At 38.7% G+C, this 18,869-nt stretch overlaps 1 protein-coding gene across 9 annotated transcripts in view; it reads right to left on the bottom strand.

Annotated features, from left to right (window-relative positions):
• Positions 1-18,869, bottom strand: part of tenm4 (teneurin transmembrane protein 4) — a 2,250,110-nt gene that overhangs the window by 1,955,584 nt on the left and 275,657 nt on the right. The gene's annotated exons all lie outside the window — the stretch shown is intronic.

The raw sequence follows: 18,869 nt of genomic DNA, 5'->3' as shown, positions 1-18,869 counted from the left end.
CAGGGCAATGTAATGAATTGGATCCAAAATAGGCCTATGGGCAGGAGACAGAGGGTGATGATCAAAGAATGTTTGTGTGTGGGAGTCTGTGTCCAATGGCATATCACAAAGTTCTGTGTTAAGTCTCTCACTGTTTGTTTTGTAGGGGCATAGAAACATTTCCCCTTAGAAGTGGGAGCAATAACTAGGAGGCACCATTTTAAGGAAAGGGTGTATGACATTGAGGGAATTGGAGAAAGTGCTTGTTTCGCTGAGAGGGTGGGATTGGTAGTATCTGAAAATGATTGCCTAAAAAGATAGTAGAGACAGGAACTATAATTACATTCAAGTAATATTTAAGTGAGCATTTGAAACATCATAGCATACAGGGCTACAGATGAAGTGTTGGAAAATTAGATTGAGATGATGAGATGCTTAATGACTGCACAGACATGATGGGCTGAAGGACCTTTTACTGTGCAGCACAAAGTCTATGAAAGAACTATGAAGTCACAATAGAAACTGAAAACCAAACTGTTACAGACTTCCAATAACTAAGGAAATTAGAAAAACTCCAAAACTGTCTTGAGATGGTGAATCGAGTGTGAAATGTGAAGAAAATGGGAAAGGTCTTTCAAGAAAATCTTCTCAATGCATGGAATTCTGTACACTGTAATATTAGATAATGGTCTACAGCTTGCAAATGAGCAATTATCACTAGAGTTATTGTTGAGGAGAGATTGATAACATAACTTTTGCCTACTGCTCTCAAACATCACTGGGAATTTCATTAGTGAAATGACATAAAGAAGAATGAAAAGACATCACGTTGGATATGTTAACAAAGCTATGAAGCATGAGTCTCGGCAGAGTGACAGCCTGAAGGCAGGCTAGCCTGAAAGGTGGAATGTTCATTAAAAAAGCATAGCAACCAAGATTATGTCATGAAAAAGATCTTGGCAGAATACGATGAAATCATAATTCATTCATATTAATTTTATAACTGCCCAGGAGAAAAACACTGAGACTGAAGAAAGGAAGAGTGAACAGCATCTCAGATCTGGATGTAAGTATGCAAGCTGAGCTGCAAGATTTGTTTTCAGATGTTTAGTCACCATACTAGGTAGCATAATCAGTGAGCCTCCAGTGAAGTACTGTTGTTCTGACCTGCTTTCTATTTGTGTTGAGGTTTCCTTGGGTTGGTGATGTCATTTCCTGTTCTTGTTTTTCTGAATTGGAAAGTGGGTCGTAACACGAGTGCTTCACCAGAGGCTCACTGATGTTACCTAGTATGGTGATGAAATGTCTGAAACTGAACCTTCCAGCTCAGTGAGCAAACTTAGCTTAGGTTGAAGTTCTGGATCTACAAATCTTCTAAAAACTTGCTCACATCTTAGATTTCAAAGGAAGGCAAGAGAGGAGGGGGTGTGGCATTTTTGATAAGCGATAGCATTACAGCTGTACTTAGGGAGGATATTCCCAGAAATACATCCAGGGAAGCTATTTGGGTGGAACTGAAAAATAAGAAAGGGATGATCACACTTTTGGGATTGTATTATAGACCCCCTAATAGAGGGAAATTGAGAAACAAATTTGTAAGGAAATCTTGGTTATCTGTAAGAATAATAGGGAGGTTATGGTAGGGGACTTTAACTTTCCAAACATAGACTGGGACTGCCATAGTGTTAAGGATTTAGATGGAGAGAAATTTAATTGTGTACAAGAAAACTTTCTGATTCAGTATGTGGGTGTACCTATTAAAGAAGGTGCAAAATTTGACCCACTCTTGGGAAATAAGGCAGGGCAGGTGACTGAGGTGTCAGTGGGGGAGAACTTTGGGGCCAGCGACCATAATTCTATTAGATTTAAAATAGTGATGGAAAAGGACAGATCAGATCTAAAAGTTGAAGTTCTAAATTGGAGAAAGGCCAATTTTCACGGTATTAGGCAAGAACTTTCAAAAGCTGATTGAAGGCAGATGTTCACAAGTAAAGGGATGGCTGGAAAATGGGAAGCCTTCAGAAATGAGATAACGAGAATCCAGAGAAAGTATATTCCTGTTCGGGTAAAAGAAAAGGCTGATAGGTATAGGGAATGCTGGATGACTAAAGAAATTGAAGGTTTGGTTAAGAAAAAGAAGAAAGCATATGTCATGTACAGACAGGATAGATTGAGTCAATCCTTAGAGTATAAAGGCAGTGGGAGTAAACTTGAGAGAAATCAGGAGGGTGAAAAGGGGACATAGCTTTGGCATAGCTTTGGACATAGCTTTAGAGATAGCTTTGGCAAATAGAATTAAGGAGAATCCAAAGGGTTTTTACAAATACATTAAGGACAAAAGGGTATCTAGGAAGAGAATAGGGCCCCTCAAAGATAGCAAGGCAGCCTTTGTGTGGAGCTGCAGGAGATGGGGGAGATATTAAATGAGAATTTTGTATCAGTATTTACTGTGGAAAAGGACATGGAAGATATAGAATATCTATATAGAATATCTATATAGATATAGAAGGGAAATAGATGGTGACATCTTAAAATGTCCATATTACAGAGAAGGAAGTGCTGGATGCCTTGAAACGCATAAAGGTGGAGTAATCTCCAGGACCTGACTAGGTGCACCCTAAAACTCTGTGGTAAGCTAGGGAAGTGATTGATGGGCCTCTTACTGAGATATTTGTATCATCGATAGTCACAGGTGAGGTGCCAGAAGACTGGAGGTTGGCTAACGTAGTGCCACTGTTTAAGAAGGGTGGTAAGGACAAGCCAGGGAACTATAGACCGGTGAGCCTGACGTCGGTAGTGGGCAAGTTGTTGGAGGGAATCCTGAGGAACAAGATGTACATGTATTTGGAAAGGCAAGGACTGATTAGGGATAGTCAACATGGCCTTGTGCGTGGGAAATCATGTCTCACAAATTTGACTGAATTTTTTTTTTGAAGAAATAACAAAGGTGTTTGAGGGCAGAATGATAGATGTGATCTATATGGACTTCAGTAAGGCGTTTGACAAGGTTCCCCATGGGAGACTGGTTAGCAAGGTTAGATCTCATGGAATACAGGGAGAACTAGCCAATTGGATACAGAATTGGCTCAAAGGTAGAAGACAGAGGGTGGTGGTTGTGGAGAGTTGTTTTTCAGACTGGAGGCCTGTGACCAGTGGAGTGCCACAAGGATCAATGCTACATCCACGACTTTTTGTCATTTATATAAATGATTTGGATGTGAGCATAACAGTGATAGTTAGTAACTGTGCAGATGACCCCAAAATTAGAGGTGTCATGGACAGTGAAGAAGGTTACCTCCGATTACAACAGGATCTTGATCAGATGGGCCAATGGGCTGAGAAGTGTCAGATGGAGTTTAATTTAGATAAATGCAAGGTGCTGCATTTTGGGAAAGCAAATCTTAGCAGGACTTATACACTTAATAGTAATGTCCTCAGGAGTATTGCTGAACAAAGAGACCTTGATGTGCTGGTTCATAGCTCATTGAAAGGGGAGTCACAGGTAGATAGGATAGTGAAGAAGGCGTTTGGTATGCTTTCCTTTATTGGTCAGAGTATTGAGTACAGGAGTTGGGACGTCATGTTGCGGCTGTACAGGACATTGGTTAGGCCCCTGTTGGAATATTGCATGCAATTCTGGTCTCCTTCCTATCGGAAAGATGTTGTGAAAATTGAAAGGGTTCAGAAAAGATTTAAAAGGATGGTTGCCAGGGTTGGAGGATATGAGCTACGGGGGAGGCTGAACAGGCTGGGGCTGTTTTCCCTCAAGCGTAGGAGGCTGAGGGGGTGACCTTTATAGAGGTTTATAAATTCATGAGAGGCATGGATAGGATAAATAGACAGTCTTTTCCCTAGGGTTGGGGAGTCCAAAATTAGAGGGCATAGTTTAGATTGAGAGGGGAAAGAAATAAAAGAGACCGAAGGGACAACTTTTTCATGCAGAGGGTGGTATGCATATGGAATGAGCTGCCAGAGGAAGTGGTGGAGGCTGGTAGAATTGCAACATTTTAAAGGCATTTGAATGGGTGTATAAATAGGAAGTGTTTGGAGGGATATGGGTTGGGTGCTGGCAGGTGGGACCAGATTGGGTTGAGATATCTGGTTGGCATGTACAAGTTGGACTGAAGGGTCTGTTTCTCTGCTGAACATCTGACTCTAAGTGAGGGAGATCTATCCAAGAACTAGGAAACTAACCCTGTGAAGTCTGAGACTTGGGGATGATCTTCATAAGGAGAAAAAAAGGAACTATAAAGTAATGAGATTAAAATCAGAAGAATAAATAATATGATGTATTATGTCAGATTCACATGATTAGAAAGAGGTGGAAGAGAGCAGAATCTCAAACAGAATCTTGATATAATTTGGGAGAGGTCATTAATGATCCAGAATTGCAGTATGTTCTGGGAACATCGGCTTGAATTTTGCCATGGGAAATGGTAAAATTTGAATTCAATAAATCCCAAATTGAAAACTGGCTTAATGGTGATCATGTGATTACTGCTGATTTGCATAAAAGTATTACCTCGTTACCATCCTTTATAGAATGAAATCTTGGTCTGGCTTACATATGACACCAGACCCAAAGTAATGGGGTCAACCCCTAACTGTCCTCAGAGCAATTAGGGATCAGCAATAAATACTGGCCTCACTAGTGAGCTTACTTTCCATGAATAAAGTAAAATATAAATCTTAGATTAAAAAAAAAATCATAAAATATACCAAGGACTTGAAGCAGTACTTCAGGAGAGTGGAAGAATATGATCCCATAAACATGATAAAACAGGGCTGAGAAGTGACAAGTGGCATTGAGGTCTCAAAGGCTCAGGTAATGTCCAATTTCAAGAGTAATTCTGTACATTTCCTCTTGAGGTTCGATGCCATTGAATCATACACCCTAATACTCTAGGTGTCACTATTAGCCAGAAACTCAGCAGGATCACACTGTCATTACAAGACCAGGTTAAAGGCTGGAAATTATTCTGTGAAAAACTCTCCAATCAAGAAGCCTCGAAGATTGCTCTACATTTTCCAAACACAAATCAGGAATGTGATGAAATATTCCCCACTTGCCTGGATGAGCACAGCTCCGGTAGCACTGCAGGAACTCAATTCCATCCACGTCAATTCAACCTGTCTAACTGATCAGTATTGCATTCTTTGAAAACATTTCACTGCCTTCACTCCAGGTGCACAATGGCAGCTGTGTACCATCCACATGCTGCAATGCAGCAATTCACTAAGACTCCTCTGACAGTACTTTCCAAACTCCTGATTTCTCTCTCTTAGAAAGAGTAAGGCAACAGATACATCGAAGACCTACCATCTAGAAGTTTCATTTCAAACCACACACCATCCTGATTTGGAACGATATTGTCTTTACAACATTGAAGGAGTGGCAAATTCCTGGAATTGCCACATTTAATAGCACTGTGAATAAACACAAATTATGTCAGATATAATAGTTCAAAAGGCATTTCCCTTCTCATCTTCAGGGATAAAGGCTGGCCGCAGCAACCATACTCATATCCCGCGATGAGTCAGAAAAACTCTATCATGGCTCGACCTGTCTCTTCCCCTGTCTTCTCAGAACTCTTGATTTCTCTAATTCTTATCTATTTTATATCCTGAAATCCCTTTCATTATTCTCTAAATTGCCTATTTTTCACTTGTTTAAAATCAGGACAAGATAAGACTTAACTTCAATACGTAATATTTTGCAAGATAACACATACAAAAAACACAGGCAGCAGAATATCAAAGGGATGACAGACTTGCAGCTGCCAACAATCAGAATTATGGTTGTAAGGTTAAGAAGGAACAGCAGCTTTTCTTCACACCTATTATATAAATTAATAACATCACATCAAGAGCAGTCAACACTCCAGCTCATTAATGCATGGCTGACAATTGCTTTTGTGGATACATTTATTTTTTTCATTATCTTGCAGACACACAGCTCTGAGTCATTGTCTGCCATTCCAGCTCTCTCCGAAAATTTAGGGAAGCACTAAGACGCCGAGAAGCGATAAGGCTCATTTATTTTTATGGTCTTCATCAGCAGTTTCTTTTCGCTTAAAGGCCTATAAAAGAAATCACTGATTAGAATCAGTGCCATATCAGAATGTAGATATGACAGTCACATTCTGAAGGTGAATGAATGACTGAAGGACACACTGTCCATTTGACACCTAATGATACAGAGGCTAGTCGAAATTAATTGTTATTCTTCAAATTATTTCCTCAAGTCATTTTGAAATATATCAGGTCAAACAACATATACACTTCTCATGAGACTGTTTGCCATAGGTTACATAAAATTAACTGAATATATCTTGGATACATAGCATTCATAGTTGAATAATTTCCAGGTTTGTGGTATCTGAACCAAAATTTGATTGAAGACTGAGCCCTATGGGAAAGGAGACATAATTTAAGAAAATTAAAAAGAAACCTTTCCTTCCAAACTTTGAAATTTTAAAGTAAGCTCCACAGTTTTACAGTATTTAAAAATGAGTAAAATGATACAATCATGCTAGTCATTTATCATCTTTAAGAAATTCATGTTTACGACACTTAGCTGTTGTCAGTTTGTCCTACCGGGAATAATGTTCCAACCCACCAATCCTGATACCTCATTGATTTTTGGTGACTACTCATTTACTGCTAGGTGAGGCATTCCATTCAATACATTGAATGTTTCTTCTAGATTATTGTGTGATGATGTTGGGTGATACAGAAAAGAATTGTCATCTACTTTTTCAAATGGGGGAGATGTCAAGTTATGAGTTGTCTAACAGCTATTGAAGAATATTTTGTTTGGGAGTGGTAATTTAACAAATTAAGAACGCTTTAGTAAAAAACACATATACATTCTGCAGTAAAAGATCAAATTACTGATGAATTGCTGTACTCTTATGTGAAAATGGAAGCTATCTTAGAGCAAATTAAGTGAAAAGAGAGAATTAACAATGAACTGATATCTATGCAAGTGTTGACTTGGCTGCTGATTTTAAGATTGTTCAAGGTTATCAGTTGCAAAATGTATTCAATAATGTTTCAAAAAAAAACATTAGCTTAGGTCTTATGAACAAGACTGGATAAAAGGGTTCAGACTCTTTTTGTCTAAACATTCCTCAAATGTTCTTTGAAAAGATATGGTAAAAAAATAGTTGAGTAATGGGGTAGGTGTATGAAATAAGTCGGTAAAGGGACAGGGTGGCATGTGGGTGGAATGTCAGGGTGCTTAGGTGGCAAGGTGATAAGATGAAAAGATGGTACAGCAACAGAGTGATGGGGTGGATAGGTTAATGATAGGGTAGGGCAACAGATGGATGGCATGGGTAGTTGGGTTGGTAGGGTTTTTAACTCATGTTGAGGAGATGTCACCAGGGATCATGGGTGGAAATTGGGGGGAGCTTGATTGAGATTTTGTTTGGAGTGGGGCCCAGTTTGGGAGAGTCTGGGATAGAGAGGGCTGGGAGAAGAAATTGGGGTTAATTAGGTCAGGTTGTTGATAGTGGGTGACTGGGCAAGATGGGAGTATTGGTGAGGGAGTTGGGTCAACTCAAATTACTGGGGAGATGGATGGACAGGGACACAGTCAGGAGTCATAGTTTAAGGTTAGTTCTACAGTTAGCCAGGATTTAGGCTAGGAATTTTCCATCTCTAATTCCTGAACTGTTCAGGTAGTTAAAGTACAAGTCATTCTACTATTATGAGCATATCCTCAGTGCAAATTCGCTGTAACATGATTGACAAATTGGATGCTGTTTCTAAAGCGTGAATTTTTAAAATGCATTAGTTGTAACATGATTACAGCACTAACACTTTGTTATTTCTGAAGGGTGTTTTTTTAAAAGAAAATGCAGAGTTGTACAAGAACGCAGCCATCACATTATTGAAGGACTGACTGTGGAACTGTCTGAAATCTCTGATTCTAACTGAGTTGAAGATCTTTTGTGAGCATCCCAGGAAGTGTGGGGATTGCCCCCAGGCACTTTAAGCATCCAGGACAATTCCGATCAAGACTGTATCAGCCCACATCATGGGTCACATCAAATCTCTGGCAATCCAGACACTGGAAGATTTAAACCATTATAGCACTGCAATAAATGCTTTTAAGGCTTTTACTTAGTGGTGAAGGGAAATCTTAGCTCCCAATGAACCATTTCAAAAGAGCCATTACTGCAAAATGCTGTCAAACTATGATTCTATTTAGGAGATATTGAATTTTAATTAGATAATGAAAGTTTGCAAAACAATATGCCATATTTTTGCTTGAGGTATTATATTAGAAAAAAAACATATATAGTTACAATTAAGGAAAAATTGTCTATCAATATTCATCTTTCACCATTTGTCTTTACAACCTGAGCCTTTCATAGACTAAACTTTTTAAAAAGGACAGTTTTGCCCTAAAATGCTGCTAAGGTCACCAGGTAACTCACATGAGACTGGAGAGAACAGAATTACCATTTTAATCACAAGGCATTGAAATTCTGAAGGAACAACAATTTCAAATCGTGTTTTAGTTACACTTGCATTATAAATGCACTTATCTCAATGACAGGTTGCAATCTACAATCCAGTATAGGAAGAAACAATGAGACAGCCATCAGAATCTGCAAAGGAATGGCATATACAGTAGCTTTCCATCAAACAAAGAAATATGGACAAGTAACAGCAAAGATGCTCAAAGCTTTGCTTTCACTTTCTCTCAGTCTCAGAAATCAGTGATAATAAAGCAGTTTGGAAAATGGGCTTCTCACAAGGTTCACCACTCCTGAGGAAACGAGGCAATAGGAAGACCATTGTAATTCTGGTTTCACTCTGGCAAATTAAGGGCTTCCAAAAACTTTTAACCACCAATTACTGTACCTTCCTATGTGTGTACGTACCCTGCTCTCTCCCTTTTTATGCTTAGTGTGTTGTGCATGTGGGCTTGTTTTGTTTTCTTCTTAGGTTGAATTTGTAATAAAACATTACCCTCTTGGGAAAAATATTGATAATGGGAAATCTTGCAATTGACTCTCCTTGCTGTGTGATCTGGTTAACTAAGTTCAATTGAAATGTGATAGCAACATGCCAAAAAACAATATTTTCTTGTGATTGACCAAGAGGGGATTAGCAGGAGGGGAGACTTTCATTTCTCCACCTGGTTATAACAAATATATTTGTGGACATGCATTTCCAGGAAGTCTATGTTGTAGAAAGTTAGATGGATTCTTCAGGTGAAAAATATTTGCAGTGCTACAGGAGAAGAGGAGAGAACTAGTTGGATAGCTCTACCAGAGAACCTCAATAGCTACCATGGACCAAATGTCCTCTTCTGTGCTACAGTGTTTGATGATTTAAAACACCGATACTATGGGAAATATCCTGTGAACTGACTTCTCAAATATGACTTGTTCCTAAATATGTGTTTTTCTGCTAAAAATGTCATTCTGCTGTGACCAGAGTGAGATACTTAAAACACTGTGCCTTCACAAAGTTCACATTCTCACCATGGATCAGCAACATAACTGTTCTTTTTACTCTAGCAAAATAGACAAAACAACATTGGTCAATTACATTTTTCAATTCCTTAATAAATCAGACTTCATATTTCAGTACCTGACTTTCACCAACATACTTTATGGAATAGGAAAAGGAATTAAGATGCCTCTGGATCCACTTTCATGCCTGGAATTAATACCATACACAACAAGCCTGACCTTAAAACTGCACTTGGAACTTTTATTGATATTACATAGATCACCTGTCTTGTGAGTTCCATCAGGAATGCAACAATTGTAAGATATACATTTCCAGCCATCTGCCTTGCCTGTTGCTGCTCAGGATAGGGCCTGAGGTCTGACTGTGGTGTATGTCTGGAAGGTGGTATTGATTAGAGTAATAATGGGTAACTGGTAATGGGGTGAATAGATAGGAGTTGTTGACTGGAACCCCAGTGAGTAGAAAAAGTCCTATATCTTCAAAGCAACATTGAAAGATATTAATTTTGTAACTATCCATCAATGGTGGCTGCTGTAGCTATAAAGAAGCTGAGGCTTCTAGGTGTTGAACCTGCTCTACTCTTGGAATCTAGTTTGGTAGAAAGGGCCAGGAACAGGCTTAAAGACTTTCATTTATATATGTAATGCTCAAAAATGGTTGTTTTAGGTAGCTACAATAAATGGTTGAAAAGTCACCCAACCCAATATTTGGCCTGATATCATTCATGCATTTTTATTTTTTGGACTTCGACCCTGCCTGCTAATAATCATGCTAAGATTCCTCTTTGTGTCAATGATAGTTGAGACTGCAACCTAAGGTACAGCATTGAAGAGCAAAAGCATCCTGTATGTGGGTCAGACATGCCACTAGCCATGGATGTGGAACACATCTGGTTGGTACTCACACAGCATGCCCTGAAATGCTGGCGCCTACTGTCCAACATGGATATCATTCAGAGCAAGTGATGAGCTGATGTCATAAGGTGCACAATCTTGACTTCCATATCAAGAATTATTGACATCTAGATGTTTCAGCACAGTCAGTAAAGTTAAGTTGAATATGAATTCCATGAGATGGATCATTTGTAGGCTGTTTAATAAACAAGAATCCTGCTTAATTGGCAACTTGCTATTGCTACATGATAAACTTGTCTTGCTGCTTGTCAAAGGCATAAAACATAGTGAGAAGCTCCTGACTTGGAAATAGACTTACCAGACTTCTAACTCCATTCTTCCACAAATCTTGCTATAGCCCATGTCGCTCAGGCCCCTGTAAGGTCCCTGTGTCAGGCAATGCACACGGTTGAAGGGAATGGGTGAATGGGGCTATTACGTAATTGTCCACAAAAATAGCTTCTAATCAGCATATGAGAGCAAAATATGCAAGTTGACAGTTTTAATGACTTCAGGCATGTTTAAATAGTCGTAATCATCAAAACCGTTAGTCAAAATCAAGGCTTTGACAATTGAGTGACAAAGCAGCAATCAAGCTAGTGTTTTCATTCTCCTGCCAAAGTAACTTCTAGGATTTAAGTATTAACAATCTCAATTCAACTTTAGTTTACAATGTCTATATGTTTCTAGAAAAGGGTAAATCGTGGAGTGGGACACTTTAAAATCTTAAATATTCTAGTGACTTTTTTACAGGAAAAAATACACACATTTCAGAAAGATCATAATAGCATCAATACTTTGTACAATTAAGGTCCCTTGGACTAACTATAATAAAATTGGAGCCCAATGAATTATAATAGTATTTTAAAAATCTTCTTAGTATTATTGCTCATGCTTTTTCACTTTCCTAACAAATACACTGAATATTGCTATAGGTCTATTGATTCATCAATAAGATTGGTAAATGCTCAAGAACCAAGAATTAATTGAAATTGTTCATCTTTTGGCTGCTTTTACCTCTGACATGGAAGAATGAATATCCTGTAGTTAATATTACTCCCATTTCAGACAATGTTAAAAATAAAATTAATCACCCTTACTACTTCCACCATTTTTCTACGAAAATAGATTATGCAGATCTGTAAATGTAATAATTGGAGGGTATATTTACATGGATGCCTTTGTATAGTAATTTTATAAGAAATAAACACTCTTAAGTTGTATGTTATAAGATCATAAGACTATAAGACATAGGAGCAGATTTAAGCCATTCTACCCATTGAGTCTGCTCAAGCATTCAATCATGGCTGATATCTTTCTCAACCCCATTCTGCTGCCTTCTCCCTGGAACCCTTAATCCTCTATCTTGAAGCAATTTCTGCAATTAACACTTTTATGTCAATGAACAGTTACATCCTCCTATTAAAAATTCATTTCACACACCATCTTTCAAGGCTAAATAGCGCTTTGTTTATCTGGTTTTCATCTTCAACAAAGTTATTTGCCACTGTGAATTGACTACTTGATTTTTCTTTGCCCTGCTACCAACTTTCAGGGTTTTTTTCTGGCGTTGATTTCAAGTGTGCTCAGAAGGAGCAGAGTGATTGGGCAACTAATTTGCCCAATTAACCCATCACTCCTCCCTAATGCTTTGATGTTCAGTGTAATTAGCACTGACATGTCATGGGTGCATGCTGCAGCTCAACTGCTCTGGACAGCTGGGAAATGGACTGCTGAACATCTCTCTCTACAGCAAGAGAGAAGCAACAGTGGGACTTGTTGGGGGCTAGATGATGGAGGATGGAGTAGTTTCAGGTTACTGACATTTTGGGATCTTGGATCTACAAGAAAAAGCTTGAAGATGCCTGGACCATTTTTGAGCTGGACCTAGTAATTCCTTTAAAGATGGCTGGTTTTTGCCACTCAATGACTGGTACAACTTAACAGAACATGCAATGCTTGCTCATTGTACAACCAGTCCATTTATTCCTGGAAGATTGTAGCTGAAATTTTGAGACTTAACTGAGTAACCTATTTCCCACATATCCACTTTGTTCAGACTCCAAAGGAAGATGATGTAGTGGTAATAAAAGATGCATTTATAAGCAGATGGATTGTGGTCAGTTTTATGTTTTTGACTTGGAAAAAGTCAAAGAACTCATTTGGATCAGAGACCGAAAGCCATAATTTCCAAAAAGGCCTGAGATTTCAGTCAAGTACTCATGGGACATCTCTGAAAATAATGATTACCATGTTTATATTGCTGAGTAAACAACAGACCAGAAACTTAGGTCTTAACTTCAGAGCAAAACATCAAGATTTCAGTTTAGAGAACCCTGTCAACCTGACAATCGTTTAGTCTGTGAAGGGTCCAGATTACGGGAGTATATAGTGTTCTTGCTACACAACTTAAAATGTTTTCACCATCAGAATTGAAAGAAGATTCAATCCAACAGACTCTGATGTGAATCATAAAATGTCTCGGCTGTCTGAGAAACTGGGAAGGGTCAGTTAAATAAGACGTTGAGATATGATTAAGTCTGGCAACATCTGTGCAGAGAAAAGTCTGTTTTCTCTCCAGCTGCTGCCAGACCTGCTGAGTTTCTCCAATAACTTCTTTTGTTTCATATTTCCAGCATTTCAGTTCTTTGTTTTATTTAAGGTATGTGTTAGTTCCCAGGGATTTTTTTTATTATTCATTCAGGGAATGTGGGCATCACTAGCCAGGCCAACATTTATTGCCCATCCCTAATTGCTATATTACTATGGATATGGAGTTACATGTCAGCCAGACTGTGAGGGGCAACAGATTTTCTTGCCCAAGGAAAGGCAATTGGTGAACTAGATGGGTTTTTCTAACAATTGACATGTATCTGTAGAAAGTTAGCATTGGACAATGGGTTGAAAGGTTTTAAAATTGGGGAACAATTGTCAGGTTCAAAATATTAACTTTGTTTCATTGCTGAAATATTAAGGGAACAGATACCTGGCCTGCTGAATTTCTCCAGCACTTTGATTTCATTTCAGATGTTTTAATGTGTGTTTAAGATTTATTTTATATTTTTATATAATTTTTTTTGCTATCCTTTGTCTATTAAACTTAAGTTATATTAAAGAACAACTGGGGACTTGGGTGAATATCTTTGAGTGATTAACCATCACGGTAAACAACTGTTGAAACAAAACAATGGGAATCTATCAATCCAGGTTTTCTTCTGGGATGTGATACTCTGAGATTCCCTTCAGATGGGACATAATACGTGGCCTAATAATCCAAAAACACAGGTTAATGCTTGGGACACATGGAGTCAAATCCATTACAGCTTCTCGTTGCATTCAAGTTCAGTTAAAATGGCACAAGCTATGTCTGATCTTACTGTTGGAACACCAGGCAAAGAAGCTGTAACACTGGAATCATTCAGCTGAAGAATTAGAAATGCTTCCCCCTATTATAGTTGATGTTGCTGACTATGACAGTGCAGATTTAGTGGCTCGCTTTGAAGCTGCTAATAGTAAAGAGAAACAACATCTGGATTAGACATAAGAAATGGCACCACTGGGACAAGCAGCAATGGGTATTAAAGGTAGTATCCAAGTGAAGAGACATTATCTGTTGAGTGCAACAGAGGTAGCCAAAAGTACCCTTTGACTAGATGATATTAAGGCAACACAAAGGATGCATGTACCTGATCACTATCCTTGCTAAGCTATGAACATCAACAATGGACTCATGTCAACAGTGAACACCAGATAGCATCCAGTAGAAGTAAAATAGAAGATGCGTTTAAAACTCAGTACAATTAAATAAATGCCCTGTTTCAGTTTGACTGATCTATCCTTTATGCAAAATAATTCATATGAAGCTGTATTCAGGCTGTCTCATATTCAAGCTCTTTCATCTAACTGATTGTTGCCCACCCCCAGACAACAGTCAGACAGATATCCTTACTGTGAGCATGCCAAGTGGACAACTGACAGTGGTAAGCCCTGGACTGTATGCAGACTGATAGTACTGGGAATCCCTGACAGACAGCACCTCATTGACTGAACTGACTATCCCCACCAGTTTACAGAATGACCATTTGATTGAAAAACATGCAGTATTTTTTTGTTGAATAGGCAGTTAGCACATGTTGTATGCGGTAAATTGATACCCTAATGTGTCTTACAGCACATTGTTCCTTTAAAACAGATTCAGACTGACTAGCATGACAAGCAGTCTGTGGGTCTGCATTGAAGAGCATATCAATATCAATATAGCCTTTGGTGTTTAAGGTTTATATTTTACATATTCCAATTAGGCATGGCACTATATGGCAAAGCAGGAATGTTGTGAGCATGCAAGTAATAATAAGTGAATGAAATATTAAGAGAGCAAGCAATCAGCCCTGGGATGCTACCTGTTCCTGCATGCAAAGTGACCCTATTGTAGCTAGTCGCTGGTGTGCCTTGCAATGCAGGTAATGCTCCCTAAGTGGTGTGCGTGTATATTGGAGAGGTTCTTGGTAGGTGTGGATGGTTGGAAAATGCTGGATGCCAAAGTCTGTGGACTAGGGGTGAATGCAGCTTCAGCTGATGGATTGTGGGCTGAGATGCAGTTTGGTCATATGCAACATGAAGTTCAGAGAAAGCAGCCAGTTGAATTCACCTGTTATCTGCTCTGATTTCTAACAAGTGACTTGATGGTAATGGTAGAAAGAGGGAAAACCCAGGCCATAAGGTTAAGATTTTGATTGATTGAATATATTTTTTCCACTGCTCATGGCTCACAGAGACTAATGAATACAGTTTTGATCTGGTAGATCTACTCTAAAACTATTCCAATTAGTATGTGGTAGTGTCACACAGCACATTGAAATATGCCCTTGGTGTGAAGATGTTATTTCATGTTCTTCCCAACACTCAACACTTTTCTGCAACAGTATGCTTAAACTTTCTTTGTAGATTTGAAGTTGACCTTCCCAAAAGCTGTAGAACCAGAGGTTGGTCCACAACAGTCTAGAAGATCAGACTCTGTTAAACACAATCGCAACGTAAATATTTTTGTCATGGTTGCAAAGATTATGGTTCTTCATATGTTATTCTTATGTTATTACCTTCCATTTTCAAGTGCACATTATCTTATCTGAGTTTTATTATGCACTTTGTCAGAACATGTATTCATGACAGTATCTGTTTTTGGCAATATTAACTTTATTATGTTTCAACTCTGCTACTATTCATCCGAAACACTTCAGCATTGTACTATTCAAACTACATTGGAACAAACATTGGTAATAATATATGTCTACAACAGAAAATAGAAAAGGTAATAGTACTTTTAATACAGTGAAACAACCAAAAGAGTTAATCTGACCTTGATTTTCAAAATGCTGATAAATGGAAAGTTCTGTTTTCAATTAAGATTTCCAGAATTTGCTGTTTCTCTTGTTTCGAAGAAATGTTATTGTTTTCTGGATTGATTATGATTTAGAAGGGGCTTTAAGGCAATATTCATTGCAAACAACTAAAAATACTTTAATCACAGCTACCATAATAAAGAAAAGGCCTAAACTTTCTTTCTAGGTGAAGCAGTATTTCACCTGTACCTCCTCCAATCGTGTGTATTGTATTCGCTGCATCCAATGTGGCCTACTCTATGTTGGAGAAACCAAATGCAGGTGAGGTGACTGCTTTGTGGAACACTTCCAGTCTGTGTGCAAGCAAGACCCCCACCTTCCCACAGTCGATCATTTTACTGCAGCTTCCTGCTCACATGCCCACATATCTGTCCTCAGCATGTTGCAGTGTTCCAGTGAATTACAGTGCAAACTGGAAGAACAGCATCACATTCTACTATTAATTCCAATGTAACCTTGTAAATATTACTGAATCTACTATTGTGTTGAGCATAATAAATCTGAGAATATGATAGACCTTTCTCATTGCTGTTGTTTGGCTCTCTAACATCTTTTTGTTCCTTCTCAGTCTGTATCTGTTTTCTGACATTGTGGGTTGTTACAAGCCACAGTGGCTGCAAGTTGGTGATTGTCCTTTGATTCACTCATTCTTTTCCTTGTTCAGCAACTCTCCACACTCTCAGTAACTGATTTCCTTCTGATCTTACCTCTCAATTCCAAAACAAAAACAGAAAAAGGAAATAATTGCCTTTCTGACTTTCAAAAGGAAATTAGCACAAAGAAATGTGGTCAGTTTCAGTAATGATATCATTTTGGTGAACACATTGACCCTTCCCTTATCTCTGGATAAAAATTTTCCCTTCCAAGAAGTGGTGGGGGGGTGCGGGATGGTAATCATACAGGCTGGTGTGAGTAAGATACCCACTGACTTCCTGTCACCTGACAAATTCGGTTCTGGGTGGGAAAGACCAAGATTCAAATATCTATCCTGTTGCCAATTTGTACCTTTAAATTGTCAAATAAGGGCCTCATCCCATTGTTATCTGCTCCCAATAGATGGGAATAGTGGTAACCTTCCCAACTGGTAAAACTGTGCAGCATGTCTGGTAAGTAGTGGCTTCCATCATCTCCAGATTAGGGAAGATTGGGGCAGGGAGGTGGCAGCTGAAAGCCAGACTCAGACCTTACCTCCAAAAAGCCTGACCATGCCCTTCCCTACTCCGTGTGCCTTTTACCTCATGACTCTCCAAACTCTCAAAGTCACCAGCCTTGCCTGCTGCCCCTCAACATCACTTATAGTCTCAGCAGCAGCCTTGGCCTCTCTGCTGATCTCTATTGGTTATTACCTGAGATAGGATGGAACATCACTATTTTAGGAATCAATGAACTTTAAAAACCCTGCTGGTCAACTACTTGGATGTCTGCTAGCATTTAATCCAGCCTTGCTTTTTCTTTATTTTAATAGTCAGCATGGCTTTGAGGGGCAGGTCATACCTCAGACGCTATTGAATCCTTTGAAGATGTGATAAAACACATTGAAGGTAGCACACTGGATGTGGTATACATGGATTTTAGCAAGGCGTTTAATAAGGTTTCCCATGGCAGACTCATTCAAAGTAAGGAGGCATGTGATACAGGGAAATCTGGATACAGAATTGGCTGGCCCACGGAGAGGGTGGTGGTAGATGGACAGTATTCAACCTGGAGCTTGATGACCAGTGGTGTTCTGCAGGGATCTGTCCTGGGATTTCTGCTCTTTGTGATTAAGTGACCTGGATAAGAAAATGGAGGGGTGGGTTAGTAAGTTTGCCGATGACAAAGGTTGGTGGAGTGGTAAATAGTGTGGAGGGCTATTGTAGGTTGCAGAACTGGGCTGAAAAGTGGCAGATGCCGAGTTCAATCTGAAAGTGTGAAGTGATTTAGTTTGGAAGGTCAAATTTGAATACAGAATACAAGGTTAAAGGCAGGATTCCTAGTAATGTGGAGGAACAGAGGGATCTTGGGGTCCATGTCCAGAGATCCCTCAAAGTTGCCACCCAAGTTGTTTGGGTTGTCAAGAAGAAGTCTAGTGTGTTGGCTTTCATTAGCAAGTGGATTGAATTTAAGAGCCATGAGGTTATGCTGCAGCTCACTTGAGCCCTGGTTAGACTACACTTGGAATATTATGTTCCATTCTGGTCCCTTCATTTTAGAAGGATATGGAAGCTTTAGAGAAGGTGCCCAGGAGATCTACAAGGATTCCGGCTGGACTGGAGGGCATTTCTATGAAAGGTTGAGGGAGCTGGGGCTTTTGGATAGGCACATGGAAGTTAGTACAATGAAGGATATGTAGATTAGTCTGATCTTAGTAGGATAGAAGGTTGGCACAACGTTGAAGACTGAAAGGCCTATACAGTGTTGTAATTGTGTGTTCTATATAAAACTGATGTGACTATTGAATAATTCATGTGTAATTCTTCCTCTCCCCACAGTTCTAATGTATTCTTAAACTGTCCTTTTTTTTCTGTTTAATATATTTTACTGTACTGTATAGAATACAAAGCAAAAACTACAGTGTTTTATTTGGAACATGAAACTTTTTTTAAAAAGACATTCACTAAAGAGAAACAATTTGGAAAAATATCCTAGGCAGAAAATAGAAGGGTCCCACCAGTACTGTCAGGAGAACAGATACATTCTAAGAAATCAGCCACAATGCAAGTGCTTAGATTGGGCAATTCAAATTAAGCTCCTACCAACACTTTAGAAAAATATTAAGGAAGACGAGGTCAAACAAATAGGGAGAGACAACATAAACTTAACTCAATAATTCTAAGAAGATCAACCATGATCATGTTGAAATGGCATAGGAGGCATAATGGGCTGAATGACCTATTTTGTTTAATTTTTGGGAAAGGTAGGAACTCTGAAGTAAAATTTTTAATTGATGTATTGAGGAAATTAAATTGTTTCTTGATATTTTTGCATGTTTCTTTTAATTAACATTAGGGTGGTTTCTGGGTAATCCAAGATGGAGGACAGGAAAAAGTTATGGCTGTAAGAGCTGCTCCTTTTTGAGATATTTTCAGTATTGGATTGGATTTGTTTAAATTCCAGGAGTAGC

The sequence above is a fragment of the Chiloscyllium plagiosum genome, unplaced genomic scaffold (assembly GCF_037043375.1).
Source record: "Chiloscyllium plagiosum isolate Xiang-an unplaced genomic scaffold, Cpla_swu_hap1 HiC_scaffold_6, whole genome shotgun sequence".
NCBI lineage: Eukaryota > Metazoa > Chordata > Chondrichthyes > Orectolobiformes > Hemiscylliidae > Chiloscyllium > Chiloscyllium plagiosum.
The sequence above is the reverse complement of the archived record's forward strand: the minus strand, read 5'-3'. Positions and strand labels throughout refer to the sequence as shown.